At 38.2% G+C, this 17,415-nt stretch overlaps 1 protein-coding gene across 2 annotated transcripts in view; it reads right to left on the reverse strand.

The window, feature by feature from the left end:
* LOC124615599 (neuroblastoma-amplified sequence-like) overlaps window positions 1–17,415 on the reverse strand; it is a 414,306-nt gene that overhangs the window by 52,292 nt on the left and 344,599 nt on the right. The window lies entirely within an intron of this gene.

Consider the following 17,415-nt stretch of genomic DNA (forward strand, 5'->3'; position numbering starts at 1 on the left):
AGATGTGGAAAGGGTCCTCCCGGATTCCATGAAGAGCACAGGGTGCAGCCAACTGCAGGTGGTTGCTCACGTCGGTACCAATGGTGGGTGTCACTTTGGATCAGAAGATATTCTCTGTGGTTTCAAGTGGCCAACAGAAGTGGTAAAGGCTGCCAGTCTTGCTTGCAAGATGAAAGCAGAGCTGACCATTTGCAGCATAGTCGACAGGACTGATTGCAGACATCTGGTACAGAGCCGAGTGGAGGGTCTGAATCAGAGGCTCAGATGGTTCTGTGACCGTGTAGGCTGCAGATTCCTCAACTTGCGCCAAAGGATGGTTGGGTTTCGGGTTCCGATGAATATGTCAGGTGTCCACTAAACGCAGAAGGCGGCTACATGGGTAGCAGGGGCTGTGTGGTGTGGACTGGGCGGTTTTTTAGGTTAGAGGGTCTTGGGAAAACACAAGATGGGCTTCAGTCACAAAGTGTGCAGGCTGAACACAGGAAGAACGTAGATACAGGAACCATTGGTATAACAGTTGTAAACTGTCGTAGCTGTGTTGGGAAAGTACCAGAGCTCCAAGCGCTAATGGAAAGCACCGATGATCAAATCGTTATAGGCACTGAAAGCTGGCTAAAGCCGGATATAAGCTCAGCCAAAATTTTTGCAAAGAACCTAATGCTGTTCCGAAAAGATAGGCTAAACATGGTTAGCGGTGGCGTGTTTGTTGCTGTCAGAAGTAGTTTAACTTGTTGGAATTGAAGTAGATACTTCCTGTGGGTTAGTATGGGCACAGGGCCTTGGTGGCAACCAGAATAAAATAATAATTGGATCCTTTTACCGACCTCCCAGTTCACATGATACAGTTGCTGAAAGGTTCAAAGAAAACTTGAGTTTGATTTCAAACACATACCTGACTCATACAGTAATAGTTGGTGGTGACTTTAATTTACCCTTGATATGTTGGCGAAAATACATGTTTAATTCTGGAGGTACGCATAAAATATCATCTGAAATTGTGCTAAGCGCATTCTCTGAAAATTATTTCAAGCAGTTAGTTCATGAGCCCACGCAAGTAGCTAACAGTTGTGAAAACACACTTGACCTCTTAGCAGCAAATAATCCTGAGTTAATAACGAGCATCAAAACCGATATAGGGATTAGTGAACACAGGGTTGTCATAACAAGATTGAATATTGTAATCCCCAAATCCTTGAAAAATAAGCGAAAAATATACCTATTCAAAAAAGCAGATAAAAATTCACTTGACCCCTTCCCGAGAGACAATCTCCACTCACTCCAAAGTGTAGACCAGATGTGGCTTAAATTCAAAGAAATAGTATTGGCAGCAATTGAGAGATTTACACCAAATAAACTAACAAACGATGGAGCTGATCCTCCTAGGTACACAAAACAGGTTAGAACACTGTTGCAGAAACTAACGAAACAAACATGCCAAATTTAAACAGATGCAAGATCCCCAAAATTGGCGATCCTTTACAGAAGCCCGAAATTTAGCTCTGAGTTCAATGTGAGATGCCTGTGAGAGTTTCCACAACGAAACTTTGTCTCAAAACCTGGCAGAAAATCCAAAGAGATTCTGGTCATATGTGAAGTATGTTAGCAGCAAGAAACAATCAATACCTTCTCTGCGCGATAACAGTGGAGATACTATCAAAGACAGTGCTGCCAAAGCAGAGTTACTAAACACAGCCTTCCGAAATGCCTTCACAAAAGAAGATGAAGTAAATATTCCAGAATTCGAATTGAGAACAGCTGCCAACATGAGTAACGTAGAAGTAAATATCCTTGGAGTAGTGAAGCAACTCAAATCACTTAATAAAACCAAGTCTTCTGGTCCAGACTGTATACCAATTAGGTTCCTTTCCAAGTATGCTGATGCATTAGCTCCACACTTAACAATAATATACAACCGTTCGCTCAAGAAAGGTAGTAGGAATAATCCACTAAATTACAGGCTCACATCGTTAACGTTGATATGTAGCAGGATTTTAGAACATATATTGTGTTCGAACAACATGAATTACCTCGAAGGAAACAGTATATTGACACACAGTCAACATGGGTTTTAAAAAACATCGTTCCTCTGAAACACAACTAGCTCTTTATTCACATGAAGTGCTGAGTGTTATTGACAAGGGATTTCAGATCGATTCCGTATTCCTGGATTTCCGGAAGGGTTTTGACACTGTACCACACAAGCGGCTCATAGTGAAATTGCGTGCTTATGGAATATTGTCTCAGTTATGTGACTGGATTTGTGATTTCCTGTCAGAGGGGTCACAGTTCGAAGTAATTGAGGTAAAGTCATTGCGTAAAACAGAAGTGATTTCAGGCAGTCCCGAAGGTAGTGTTATATGCCCTTTGCTGTTCCTTATCTATATAAACGATTTGGGAGACAATCTGATCAGCCATCTTCGGTTGTTTGCAGATGATGCTATCATTTATCGACTAATAAAGTCATCAGAAGATCAAAACAAACTGCAAAACTATTTAGAAAAAATATCTGAATGGTGCGAAAAGTGGCAGTTGACCCTAAATAACTAACAGTGCGAGGTCATACACATGAGTGCTAAAAGGAACTCGTTAAACTTTGGTTACATGATAAATCTGTCTAATCTACAAGCCGTAAACTCAACTAAATACCTAGGTATTACAATTACAAACAACTTAAATTGGAAAGAACACACAGAAAATGTTGTGGTGAAGGCTAACCAAAGACTGCATTTTATTGGCAGGACACTTAGAAAATGTAACAGACCTACAAACGAGACTGCCTACACTACGCTTGTCCGTCCTCTTTTAGATTACTGCTGCGCAGTGTGGGATCCTTACCAGATAGGACTGACTGAGTACATCGAAAAAGTTCAAAGAAAGGCAGCATGTTTTGTAGTATCGCGAAACATGGGAGAGAGTGTCACAGAAACGATACAGGATTTGGGATGGATATCATTGCGACAGAATCTTCTCATGAAATTCTAATCACTAACTTTCTCCTCTGAATGTGAAAATATTTTGTTGACACCGAAATACATAGGGAGGAACGATCACCACGATAAAATAAGGGAAATCAGAGCTCGTACGGAAAGATATAGGTGTTCATTCTTTCTGCATGGTATACGAGATTGGAATAATAGATAATTGTGAAGGTGGTTCGATGAACCCTCTCCCAGGCACTTAAAAATGATTTGCAGAGTGTCCATGTAGATATAGATTAGAGAGATGCAGGAGTTCAGAGCATGTATGAAGGTATATAAGCAGTCAAACAGAAATGGAATAACATAATGTCAATATTAATGATACGAAATATCCTCCATCATGTACTACACAAAGAATTATATATATGTACTACATTAAGTTTAGTGTAAATGTCAAGCTGGACAACATTTTGCTCAGGGTTATGGTGCTGGATCCATATGAAGGGTTTTTTGTCAGGTAGATTGTTGTTGCTGTGGTCTTCAGTCCTGAGACTGATTTGATGCAGCTCTCCATGCTACTCTATTCTGTGCAAGCTTCTTCATCTCCCAGTACTTACTGCAACCTACATCCTTCTGAATCTGCTTAGTGTATTAATCTCTTGGTCTCCCTCTATGATTTTTACCCTCCACACTGCCCTCCAATGCTAAATCCAAGTAGATTATGCAACTAGAAACTAATTTGGCTGTCTTGCCAGTAAATTAAAGGTGTTAACAGAATATAAAGACAAACAATAAAAATTTTCTGACTTAGTAGCTCATTTGCAAAGAAAGTAGAAACTTAAGTACTTGTTGCACCAATATCAAACACTCGCAGAAAGGTGGGACCAGATCATAGCAAGAAATAATGAGTGTGTCAAAATGAAGTCTGCAGATAACAATTCAAAACTTAAAAGCAGTTTTTAATGAGACAAACACAGTAAGTGTAATTGTAATCTTCTACAAAACTAAATACAGTGAAGCAAATTCTTTGAATACTTCTGATATTGCAGAAATTTTAATGTTTGTTTTATGGAATACATGGAGCAATCACAAATATCTAAGTTCATGTTCTGAAGAGTTTATACAGCCAATCCAATCTAATATTGGTACATGATGAACTTTGGATACAATCACAAAAAGTGCTATAAAACAGTGAACTTTTTTTATGTTTCTGGTACAAGAAGAAATTAGTTTTCTCTCACAGTTACTGCAGACACAAAAATGATGTTCAGAGCCTTGAATTATTCATGTGATTATCTTAAAGACTCCATCACTAAGGCGCATGTTATTTGGCATGTATAGTCAGTCAAGGTGCTGATTTGTCTCAACCAACTCAAGGTTGAGATAAATCTAGTTTTGGAGCAAAATTTGCAGTTTTGACAATACAGATAGCCATACCGTAGGTGCAACCACAGTGGAGGGATATCTGTTGAGAGACCAGACAAATGTGTGGTACCTGAAGAGGGGCAGCAGCCTTTTCCGTAGTTGCAGGGGCAACAGTATGGATGATTGACTGATCTGGCCTTGTAACATCAACCAAAACGGCCTTGCTGTGCTGGTACTGCAAATGGCAAAAGCAAGGGGAGACTACAGCTAAATTTTTTCCAAGGGAATGCAGCTTTACTGTGTGGTTAAATGATGGTGGTGTCCTCTTCGGTAAAATATTCTGGAGGCAAAGTAGTCCCCCATTTGGATTTCTGGGCGTGGAATACTCAGGAGGACATTGTTATCAGGAGAAAGAAAACTGGCATTCTATGTATCGGAATGCGGAATGTCAGATCCCTTAATCAGGCAGGTAGGTTAGAAAATGTAAACGGGGAAATGGATAGGTTAAAGTTAGATATGGTGGGAATTAGTGAAGTTCGGTGGCAGTAAGAACAAGACTTCTGGTCAGGTGAATACAGGGTTATAAATACAAAATAAAATAAGGGTAATGCAGGAGTAGATTTAATAATGAATAAAAAAATAGGAGTGCAGGTAAGCTACTACGAACAGCATAGTGAATGCATTATCGTAGCCAAATAGACACGAAGCCCACTCCTACCACGGTAGTAAAAGTTTATATGCCAACTAGCTCTACACATGACGAAGAGATTGAGGAAATGTACAATGAGATAACAGAAATTACTCAGACAGTGCAGGGAGACGAAAATTTAATAGTCATGGGTGACTGGAATTCGATAGTAGGAAAAGGAAGATAAGGAAAAGTAGTAGGTGAATATGGAATGGAGTAAGGAATAAAAGAGGAAGACACCTGGCAGAATTTTGCACAGAGCATAACTTAATCATAGCTAACACTTGGTTCAAGAATCATGAAAGAAGGTTGTATACATGGAAGAGGTCTGGAGACACTGGATGGTTTCAGATAGATTATATAATGGTAAGACAGAGATTTAGGAAACAGGTTTTAAACTGTAAGACATTTACAGGAGCAGATGTGGACTCTGACCACTATCTATTGGTTATGAACTGTAGATTAAAACTGAAGAAATTGCAGAAAGGTGGGAATTTAAGAAGATGGGACCTGGATAAACTGAAAGAGCCAGAGGTTGTAGAGAGTTTCAGAGAGAGCATTAGGGAATGATTGACAAGAATGGGGGAAAGAAATACAGAAGAAGAAGAAGAAGGAGAAGAAGAAGAATGGGTACCTTTGAGAGATGAAATAGTAAAAGCAGCAGAGGATCAACTAGGTGAAAGATGAAGGTTAGTAGAAATCCTTGGGTAACACAGGAGATATTGAATTTAATTGATAAAAGGAGAAAATGTAAAAATGCAGCAAATGAGGCAGGCAAAAAGGAATACAAACATCTCTAAAATGAGATCAACAGGAAGCCCAAAATCGTTAAGCAGGGATGGCTACAGGACAAATGCAAGGATGTAGAGGCATGTATCACTAGGGGTAAGACAGATACTGCCTACAGGAAAATTAAAAAGAACTCTGGTCAAAAGAGAACCACTTGTATGAATATCAAGGGCTCAGATGGAAAACCAGTTCTAAGCAGAAAGCTGGAAGCAGTATATAGCGATAGAGGGTCTATAAAGAGCAATGTACTTGAGGACAATATTATGGAAATGGAAGAGGACGTAGAGGAAGATGAAATGGGAGATATGACACTGCGTGAAGAAATTGACAGAGCAATGAAAGACCTAAGTCGAAACAAGGCCCCTGGGAGTAGACAACATTTTATTAGAACTACTTATAGCGTTGGGAGAGCCAGCCTTGGCAAAACTCTACCATCTGGTGAGCAAGACGTATGAGGCAGGCGAAATACCCTCAGACTTCAAGAAGAATATAATAATTCCAATGCCAAAGAAAGCAGGTGTTGACAATGCGAAAATTACTGAACTATCAGTTTAGTAAGTCACAGCTGCAAAATACTAACACGAATTCTTTACAGACGAATAGACAAACTGGTAGAAGCTGACCTTGGGGAAGATCAGTTTGGATTCCGTAGAAATGTTGGAACACATGAGGCAATACTGACCCTACGACTTATTTTAGAAGATAGATTAAGGAAAGGCAAACCTATCTTTCTAGCATTTGTTGACTTAGAGAAAGCTTATGACAATGTTAACTGGAATACTCTCTTTAAAACGCTGAAGGCGGAAGGGGTAAAATACAGGGAGCGAAAGGCTATTTACAATTCGTACAGAGACCAGATGGCAGTTATAAGAGTTGAGGGGCATGAAAGGGAAGCAGTGGTTGAGAAGGGATTGAGACAGGGTTGCAGTCTATCCCCGACGTTATTCAGTCTGTATATTGAGCAATCAGTAAAGGAAACAAAAGACAAATTTGTAATAGGAATTAAAATCCATGGAGAAGAAATAAAAATGTTGAGGTTTGCCAATGACATCGTAATTCTGTCAGAGACACCAAAGGACCTGGAAGAGCAGTTGAACGGCATGGACGGTGTCTGGAAAGGACGATATAAGATGAACATCAACAAAAGCAAAACGAGGATAATGGAATCTTGTCGAATTAAATCTGGTGATGCTGAGGGAATTAGATTGGGAAACGAGACACAGTAGAAGATGAGTTTTGCTGTTTGGGGAGCAAAATAACTGATGATGGTCGTAGTAGAGAGGATATAAAATGTAGACTGGCAATAGGAAAGCATTTCTGAAGAAGAGAAATTTGTTAACACTGAGTATAGATTTAAGTGTGAGGAAGCCGTTTCTGAAAGTATGTGTGTGGAGTGTAGCTATGTATGGAAGTGAAACATGGACGATAAATAGTTTAGACAAGAGGAGAATAGAAGCTTTTGAAATGTGGTACTACAGAAGAATACTGAAGATTAGATGGGTAGATCACATAACTAATGAGGAGGTGCTGAATAGAATTGGGGAGAAGAGGTATTTGTGGCACAACTTTATTAGAAGAAGGGATCGGTTAGTAGGACATGTTCTAAGACATCAAGGGATCACCAATTTAGTATTGGAGGGCAGTGCAGAGGGTAAAAATTGAAGAGGGAGACTAAGAGATGAATACACTAAGCACATTCATAAGGATGTAGTTTGCAGTAGGTACTGGGAGATGAAGAAGCTTGCTCAGTTTAGAGTAGCATAGAGATGCATCAAACCAGTCTCTGGAATGAAGACCACCACCACCACCACCACCACCACCACAACAACAACAACAGAATATCAGGAAAAATACGAAGTTTTAACACAAAATGGTGTTGTTGTTGTTGACAAAGAATTATGTCAAATGAGAGCAGAGAGTTAGTAACAAAGAAGTAATTTTACTTCACGAAGTCAAAGTAAGGATCTCTGTGCAGTTATTCATGCTGACATTTGTGGTCTCATGGAATTTCCTTCATTGAATGGAGGAAGGTACTTACTGCGCTTTACATGTGATTTTTCCAAGCCTTAGAAATTAGTTTCTTACATTCAATAAAGAGGAAACAGATACCTACACTCAAGACTTAGACAAATATAAGTTCATATTTGGAAAACACAATGTTAATGGTCTATGGAAAATAATTTTGACATCTCTATAAGAGATGCACATAAATAATAATCTGAAAAAAAAGTAAAATATATATTTATTTACTAGCTTTTCACGCAAGGGTTTGCTCGTATAGATGTATGTCACATATACTGGCACCCATCTATTCCTCCCCTCTCTCTCTGTCCATCTCGTATGTCATCCAGTTTTTATTCCCATCCCCACCCCAATGGGAGATGGCTTTTACCTTAGTGCTAGAACTTTCCACCGATCAATAAATATTATGTGTACCAATCTGATTGAAAGGTTTAGAAGGAAATGTGGAACACACACACACACACACACACACACACACACACACACACACACACACACACACACACACGCACACAAGCTTTATCAGAGGCTTTTCTCACGTACATGTATGTCACATACATTGCACATATCAGTTACCTCTTCCCTGCACACACCCTCCCCACCTCCCTCTGCTCACATCGCCTCTGCTTTTGCTGTCCACCCCTCCTCTCACCACACTCTGACCCAACTGCTTCATCAGGAAAGTGTGCAATATGGTATTGGAGAGCACACTAGCATATTACGATAAGAAACATAGTTGTTTACTGAAGTTAACATAATACAGCAGGTTACAGTCCTTATTTTATTGAGCAAAGTACATGTGCTATCAGTTAAAATTTGTAATAACAGATGTAACACAACCTGCTATAGTACCTATACAGTATGTCAAAATTCAGCACCAGCGAACAAATAAATGAAAGTAACAAAATGGTGGACCATTTTTAACTAAAAATAGTCTTTGTCACAGTCATATCTGCAAAAAAGTGGTAAATTTTACATGGAAGATTAGCTATGGGAAATTCTTGTACAATATGGGTGTTGCATTTCTTGAATATTTGCCAAAAGAAAATACAAAATCACATCTCTTATCAATGTTTTGAATATTTTAAAAGGAATCAAGCTGATTTTGTGTGGTGATTTGTTACTGTGTATGAGACATGGTATCCATCTCCTCGTGTCAGGAACTAAGTAACAAACCAAGGTGTCAGTGTAAAGTGGAGGCTGTACTAAGAGGAAAAGTTGATTCCATCTGCCAGAAAGATAGTAGTTAGAATTTTGAGAGTTTCAGAAAGGACTGCTCCAATCAGTTACCTTTTAAATAATAAAACAGTAACTGGAAAATAATACTAAACAAGACTTTCAGACCAACAGTTTGAAACAATACTTAAGAGACCTGGGCCTCAAAAGAAAATACCTACATAGAAATTCTGGGAAAACTGATGAATATGTAGCATAAATTATTGAAAAAATCCACCCTATTTTACAATTTTGGAACCTACAGGAATTTGTGATTGGAAAGCGTTATGGCAGCTGTAAATGAGTGTTTTGTAGATTCTACTGACTGGAAAACATTTACTTAATGCATTCATTCATCATCTCTGACTGCACCAGTCTACAAGAAAGGACCCACAATTACCACTACATTTTAATATTTTAGTTATACCAATAAGAAAACAATTAATCTAGCTGTGATGGTTCACCTTCTTTATATTTTCATTGATCATCCTTGGTGTCGACTTACTGCGTTGCTACACTGGCTGAAAAATGGAGTGTGGAAGTACAACACTGACTACTTTAAATGATGTAGGCAACAGGTGCACATTTGCGTTTCATAGTACTTTACTTTCACTGTTCTCAACCCCCAATAATACACATTTACATATGAGCAGTGCACTATTGTTGTACTTTTCTGTAAGCCTCAGTAATAGTTTGCAGGCGAACCTCCATATACTGCTACAATAGTTTACTGTTGAAGATCTATGAGTAGTAAAAACCTAACCACAAAGTTCACAGTTCTTGAAGAATAGAACGGTACATATGGAGCAGACACTGTCATTGTTTCAACACATGGCCTAATTGTGTTACACTTATTTCACGGATGCATTGTTGTTGATCTAACCAATACAGGTTCCTCATCTGAAACTCTGTCGTGGACTGACTGTCTCCTGACCAAAAATCAGCCCCTTATATATCCTCACAATAATAGGAACTGAAACTTCACATTGTTCAATGTTTAATTTATAGAAATTACAATTAAAACTTAACTCATTAAATTAACTGAATACGTCAAAAAACTCCATCTTTTTAACAGTTTCTCCTACTACAAGAGTCAGGCCAAATTATTTGTTAAAATTACAAAATTAACAAATATAAGTATGCAAACAATACTTTGGACAAAATTGTTAATTACTTTTGAATTAATTGAGAGCCGGCTTTGTTAACATGTGTCCGAATAGAGCCAAATAGATCCATTATGAATACTATTAGTTGTTCCTCCAAACGTTTATAATTAGTACAGAATTTATATTTGTTTATATGTCAACAATAGAATTTAAGTTACGAAACAATTACTGATTTCACCCTATAACAAAAGATACTAACTAGGAATAGTCAAAATAAATTAGAAAATCAATTACATATATAAAACTAAACACAAAATTAGATCTGGAGTTATATTCTTTAAAATGAGGGCCAAATGCAGATTATACTCACATATGTTAATGGTAATTAGTTAAAAGTGAAGAAATTAATTTTAAGGAGGCACATGGCAAAACAAGAGGGGAAGTAAAAATATCCTAGTTTGCTTCATCATATTCCAAGAGACAGACAACATTGAAGGACTGGTCACCCTTTATCAAGCACGTCTGTTTCATGAGCTTTAGATTGGTCATTTGTAATGAAATCCATCACTGCAAGTGCAGCAAATGGCTAAAAATATAATTGGTAATATTTGCTGTGGCAGCAAAAAATTGTAACTTACAAGTGGGACTGAATAGTATGTAGAAAAGCGAAATAGGACAAACAAGTGGCCCAATCCCCATCCCTCCACCAAGTCAACCTGAAGGGTGTACGACAGTTTAAAATACATCAAGTCAGTAAAAATTACACAAAAAGAGCAAATGATGATGTAGATTCACAGTAACAGAAAATTAATGTGAAGGTAACAATAACTAAATACTATAGAGGGAAACAACATCACTTTTTTAAAGAAGTTCTGATTTGTCTCAAAACATTTTCTATGGCTTTTACTTTCATTCTGTCACCAGAAATTATAATAATATGTTGATTATTTTGATGAAAGAATGTAGGGCACGTAGAAATATATACATGGAGGTGATTGTGATTCAATATTTTCAAATATTCTACTAAAATTTATAAAACTTCACATACATCACTGATGTTAAAGTGTAGCAGTAAAAACATATAGCTGGTTGATTGCCAAAAAAATCCTTGATTTTACTTTCAGTAGGCTACAGATCATTGTCTCTCACATCCTTGGTTGTTAAAGCAGCTCACTCATTTCCTCATTCCTTGACACCTGGTGCTGAGCAGGACGCAATATTGTGCACGGTTTTGTGTCAGGAGGATGTGGTTTTATAATCTGGAGAATTTTCTCTGCTGAGTATATTTGCTGAATGACATAAATAAAGCTATAGCTAAGAGGATCACAGTAGAAGAGAAACTTCATCCCTTTGCGACATCTCTTCTGCTCACATGCCTTCAGAATTCTGCAAATTGTACAAACTGTGTTGAATTAGTTTTGCTTCTAAGCAGATACGGCGGAATGTTGGGCCCATCTACAGTCAGCAACAGTGTTCTCTGGACTGTCCAGTCATATCCAAAATGACCTAATAGGTTTTACCACTATATTCTGCTGGGGGGGGAAAAAAAAACACGAAACAGGTAAGTAATTAACCTTAACTGTAATCATTGTGGATAAAACCAGTGATTTATCAAAGCACATTCAGCTCTCTACCATGCCTGAGGTACATTTCCGTTAGTGGTGAAGTTCCAGAAAGATTTTTTGGTTTTCTTGATATTTTTAACAAAAGGGCTGTTATAAAAAATTTCCAATAGCTATGTCCCATGCATGGAACTATGATGAACATTTAGTCAAAATGGTAAAGGAATATATTACCTATATTTTAAAATTGTCTGATAGCATTCTTGACAATCCTGATGAATGGGATAGTGATACGTATACCAAAGCTCGAGGTTTCAGCAATGTTCTTCGAGAATTTGAGTTGCAGTTCTTACTTCAGATATTTGGTGAAGTATCTGGGATGACTGATAATCTTTTTGACATTATGCAAACTAAAATACTTTCTGTAAACTTTTGTATGGCTAAGATAGCAGAAACTAAATTGTATGTTCACAAGAAAAGAGTTGGACTTGATACAGTTTGGTCCAGTTGTGAAGAAATCTGCAAAGGGCTCAAGAGAAGCTGTTACTATCAAGAATCTGACCCCACAACCTATCATCAATGTCTACACTATGAAATTTATGTCATGATAAATCAGCAGCTGGAGGTTTGGTTTGAAGGGCTTGAAAAACTCGAGAGCAAAACAGAAGAAATTTTCCTGAGGAAGATATTTGCTCACTAAAAGATAGTTATGAGCAACATTATGATTTTGGTTGTATCAAATACACATTCACAGTGGTTTATTTGACAGAGGAATGCCTTTCTATGGAACGGCACCAGCTTCTTTCCTACCCACGGAGTATTGGTTAGTTATCCTCTGCGTTCACTGAACTTTATAAGCTCTGTACCCTTGAGTTAGTAATACCTGTAACCAGTGCAACTGCTGAATGTCTTTTTCTGCACTTCGCAGAATTCGTAGCAACTACAGGAACTCCCAAGGCTAAAAAACACACTCAAAGCTGCCAGTATTGTCGACAGAAAAAGTGGTGAAGTATTTATTGCTGTCAGAAGTAGTTTGCCTTGTAGCAAAATTGAAGTAGGTAGTTCATGTGAAATAGTATGGGTAGAGGTTATACCTGACAATCAGACTAAACTATTAATTGGATCGTTTTACCAATCTCCCGACTCAGAAGACATAGTTGCTGAACAGTTCAAAGAAAACTTGAGTCTCATTTCAAATAAGTACTCTGCTCATACAATTATGGTCAGTGGTGACTTCAATCTACCCTCAATATGATGGAAAAATTATACATTTAAAGCCGGTGGCAAGCATAAATCATCATCCGAAATTGTACTGAATACTTTCTCTGAAAATTATTTTTAATAATTAGTTCATGAGCCAACTCAAAGCGTAAATGATTGTGAAAGCATATTTGACCTTTTAGAAACAAATAATTCTGGACAAATAGTGAGTGTTGTGACAAATACAGGGATTAGCGACCACAAGGCAGTTGCTGCTAGGCTGAATACTGTATCACCTACAACCATCAAAAAGAAACGCAAAGTATATCTATTTAAAGAAAGTTGATAAAAATGCTCTTAACGCCTTTTTAAGAGACGGTCTTCACTCCTTCTGATCTGACCATGTAAGTGTAGAAAAGTTGTGGAATGTTTTCAAAGAGAGAGTATCAACAGCAATTGAGAGGTATATACCACATAAATTAATAAGTGATGGTACTGATCCCCCATGGTATACAAAACGGGTCAGATTGTTGTTGCAGAAGCAAGGAAAAAAAGCATGCCAAATTTAAAAGAACGCAAAATCTCCAAGATTGGCAAAGTTTTACAGAAGTTCAAAATATAGCGCGTACTTCAATGTGAGACGCTTTTAATAATTTCCACAATGAAACTCTGTCTCGAAATTTGTCAGAAAACCCAAAGAGATTCTGGTCATACATAAAGCACACCAATGGCAAGACGCAATCAATACCTTCACTGCGCGATAACAACGGTGAAGTCATTGATGACAGTGCCACTAAAGCAGAGTTATTAAACACGGTTTTCCGAAACTCCTTCACCAAAGACAATGAAGTAAATATTCCTGAATTCCAATCAAGAACAAGTGCCAAGATCAGAAACATAGAAGTAGATATCCTCGGTGTAACAAAGCAGCTTAAATCACTTAATAAAGCCAAGGCCTCCAGTCCAGATTGTATATCAGCCAGGTTTCTCTAACAGTATGCTAATAAAATAGCTCCATATTTAGCTGTTATATACAACCACTCGCTCACAGAAAGATCTGTACCTAAAGACTGGAAAATTGCTCAAGTCACACCAATACCCAAAATGGGAAGTACGAGTAATATGCTGAATTACAGACCTGTATTACTAACGTCAATTTGCAGTAGGGTTTAGAACATATACTGTTTTCGAAAATTATGAAGTAACTCGAAGAAAATGATTTATTGATATATAGTCAACAAGGATTCAGAAAATATCGTTCTTGTGAAACACAACTAGCTCTTTATACTCATGAAGTAATAAGTGCTATTGACAGGGGATGTCAAATTGATTCCATATTTTTAGATTTCCAAAAGGCTTTCGACACCGTTCCTCACAAGTGGTGGTGGTTAGTGTTTAACGTCCCGTAGACGACGAGGTCATTAGAAACGGAGTGCAAGCTCGGGTTAGGGAAGGATTGGGAAGGAAATTGGCTGTGCCCTTTCAAAGGAACCATCCCAGCATTTGCCTGAAACGATTTACGGACATCACGGAAAACCTAAATCAGGATGGCTGGAGACGGGATTGAACCGGTTCCTCACAAGCGTCTTCTAACTAAACTGTGTGCCTACAGAGTATCACCTCAGTTGTGCGACTGGATTCGTGATTTCCTGTCAGAAAGGTCACAGTTTGTAGTAATAGACGGAAAGTCATCGAATAAAACAGAAGTAATATCCGGCGTTCCCCAAGGAAGTGTTATAGGCCCTCTATTGTTCCTGATCTATATCAACGACATAGGAGACAATCTGAGTAGCAGTCTTAGATTGTTTGCAGATGATGCTGTCATTTACTGTCTTGTAAAGTCATCAGATGATCAAAACGACTTGCAATCATTTTAGATAAGATATCTGTATGGCGCGAAAAGTGGCAATTGACTCTGAATAAAGAAAAGTGTGTGGTTATTCACGTGAGTACTAAAAGAAATCAGCTAAATTTCGATTACACGATAAGTCATACAAATTTGAGGGCTGCAAATTCAACTAAATACTTAGGGATTACAATTACAAATAACCTAAACTGGAATGATCACATAGATAATATTATGGGTAGAGCAAACCAAAGACTGTGATTCTGATTCATTGGTAGAACACTTAGAAGGTGTAACACATCTACCAAAGAGACTGCTTACATTACGCTTGTCCGCCCTATTCTGGAGTATTGCTGTGCGGTGTGGGATCAGCATCACGTGGGACTGACAGATGACATCGAAAAAGTAAAAAGAAGGGCAGCTCGTTTTGTATTATCGTGAAATAGGGGAGATAGTGTCACAGACATGATATGTGAATTGGAGTGGCAATCATTAAAACAAAGGCATTTTTCATTGCGACAGGATCTTCTCATGAAATTTCAATCACCAGTTTTCTCCTCCGATTGCGAAAACATTCTGTTGGCACCCACCTACATAGGGAGAAATGATCATCACGATACAATAAGAAAAATCAGGGCTCGCACAGAAAAATTTAAGTGCTCATTTTTCCCACGTGTCATTCGAGAGTGGAACGGCAAAGAGACAGCATGAAGGTGGTTCATTGAACCCTCTGCCAGGCACTTTATTGTCAATAGCAGAGTAATCATGTAGATGTAGATGTACAAAAGAAACTGCTGCAACTCAAATTAGCTAAAAGTGAGGAACAGTTCTATCAGCATATAATTGAAGATTTCAACAGGAAGGAAAGAAGAACTGAATTAACATTCAAGTAAAGTGCCAACAATGAAGCAAAGAACTAATTTTTATTCATTATGTTTTATAAAGTTCATGTGGAACAGCCTGTGTTTTTCACTGGCATGTTCTTTCAGCTCTGTCTTTCAGCTATTTGGCAGCTTGTGTACATTAACTTAGAATTTAAAATTAGTGTAAACAGTTTAACACATAATTTACTTAAAAATCCTATTAGAAATAAATAATTTCCTTTGTAATTGTTTCCCCTTGTTCAAGTGGCACCATATTGCCACACAATATTTTCTGCACATAAAAAGATACTGTAATTCAAAAGAACATTATTCTCACTTCACATTCAGAAACAAATACTAAGAAATGATGTGTCCTGTTGTTCCAACAACTACAGGAATGAAGCTGGATAGTATCATTGACAATATTTCAACAGGTGCACACCCCTCTTCAAGCCGCAAATGCAATGAGTATGTGATGTGCAAAGAAATTTACAGGCTCCCCCTGGAATGGGGGAGGGAGATGCAGCAGGTGCATGGACTATGAATATGAAACATGAGCACCAGAGCCAGTGGGTTCATGTGGTGCACAATGGTGATGACACGGACGTGTGGATTGAGGCCGTCACAGGATGGACGAAGCAGAAACTGCAGGGTGGAGGTCAATGTCCAGAAAGGTGGCATGTTGGGCTGAGGAGGACAGTTGAAGCAGATGGGACAGAAGCTGTTGAGGGTGTGAGGAATGAGGATAGAGTATTATGACCATTGTTCGGCTCAGGTTCATTGATGAAAAACCACCTATTACATCGGCTTCATCTGGTGCTGCTCAGCCCGCTGAGTGCAATCTTCCTGTACAATGACCTCTACTTCTCCTGTAGCTCCATTCATGTCTCTATCCATATCAATGCCACTAACCACCAACAGTACCTGCAATTTGACAGCTATCACCCAATCCACACACACACAAAACCATTCCCATTTAGTCTGGCCTCCCTTGGACAGTGTATGTGCAGAGATGAGAAATCCCTTGATCAGTATGCTGAAGCTCTCACAAAGGCCTTCACAGACAGGCACTAACCCGCAAGTATAGCCAGCAAACAGATTTCTTGTGCCATATCCTCGCAAACCCCAAGAACCAGCTGTAACGGTGTGCCCCGCTGCACCCGCCCGCCCCTTCCCCAACCAAATATCACCTTATACTGGAACAACTGAATCAAGTTCTTCACCTGGGCTTTGATCATGCTCAGGAATGAGAAACACCTTATCCACAATCCTTCCCTTCCCTCCGAAAGTTGTATTTCGCCATCCTGCCAACCTTATTCTACTCCTACTCCTAACCCCTTACAACATGAGCCATATCCTGGTGAAAGACCCAGGTGAAAGATATGGGTGATGCATCAACCCAGCACATCCTACTCTAGTCGTGTTGTGACAAAGAAACCTGGGGTCTTTTTACTTCCCCTCTTGTTTCACCATCTGCCTCCATAAATTCATATTTTCATTTTTAACTAATTATCATTAACATACATAAGTATAATCTGCATTTTCATAAAAGAGAAAAGTTGGCCCTCAGTTTTAAAGAATATAGTACCAGATCTAATTTTGTGCTTAGTTTTGTGTATGTCATTAATTTCCTAATTTATTTTGACTGTTCCTAGTGAATGTCTTTTGTTATAGAATGAAATCAGTAATTGTTTTTAACTTAATTTCTGTTGTTAACTTATAAACAAATATAAATTCTGTACTAATTATAAACATTTGGAAAAACCACCCATTAGATTTCCTTAAGTATTTATTTAGCTCTGTTCGAAAACATGTTAACAAAGCCAGCCCTTAATTAATTC

The sequence above is a fragment of the Schistocerca americana genome, chromosome 5 (assembly GCF_021461395.2).
Source record: "Schistocerca americana isolate TAMUIC-IGC-003095 chromosome 5, iqSchAmer2.1, whole genome shotgun sequence".
In the NCBI taxonomy this organism is placed as follows: domain Eukaryota; kingdom Metazoa; phylum Arthropoda; class Insecta; order Orthoptera; family Acrididae; genus Schistocerca; species Schistocerca americana.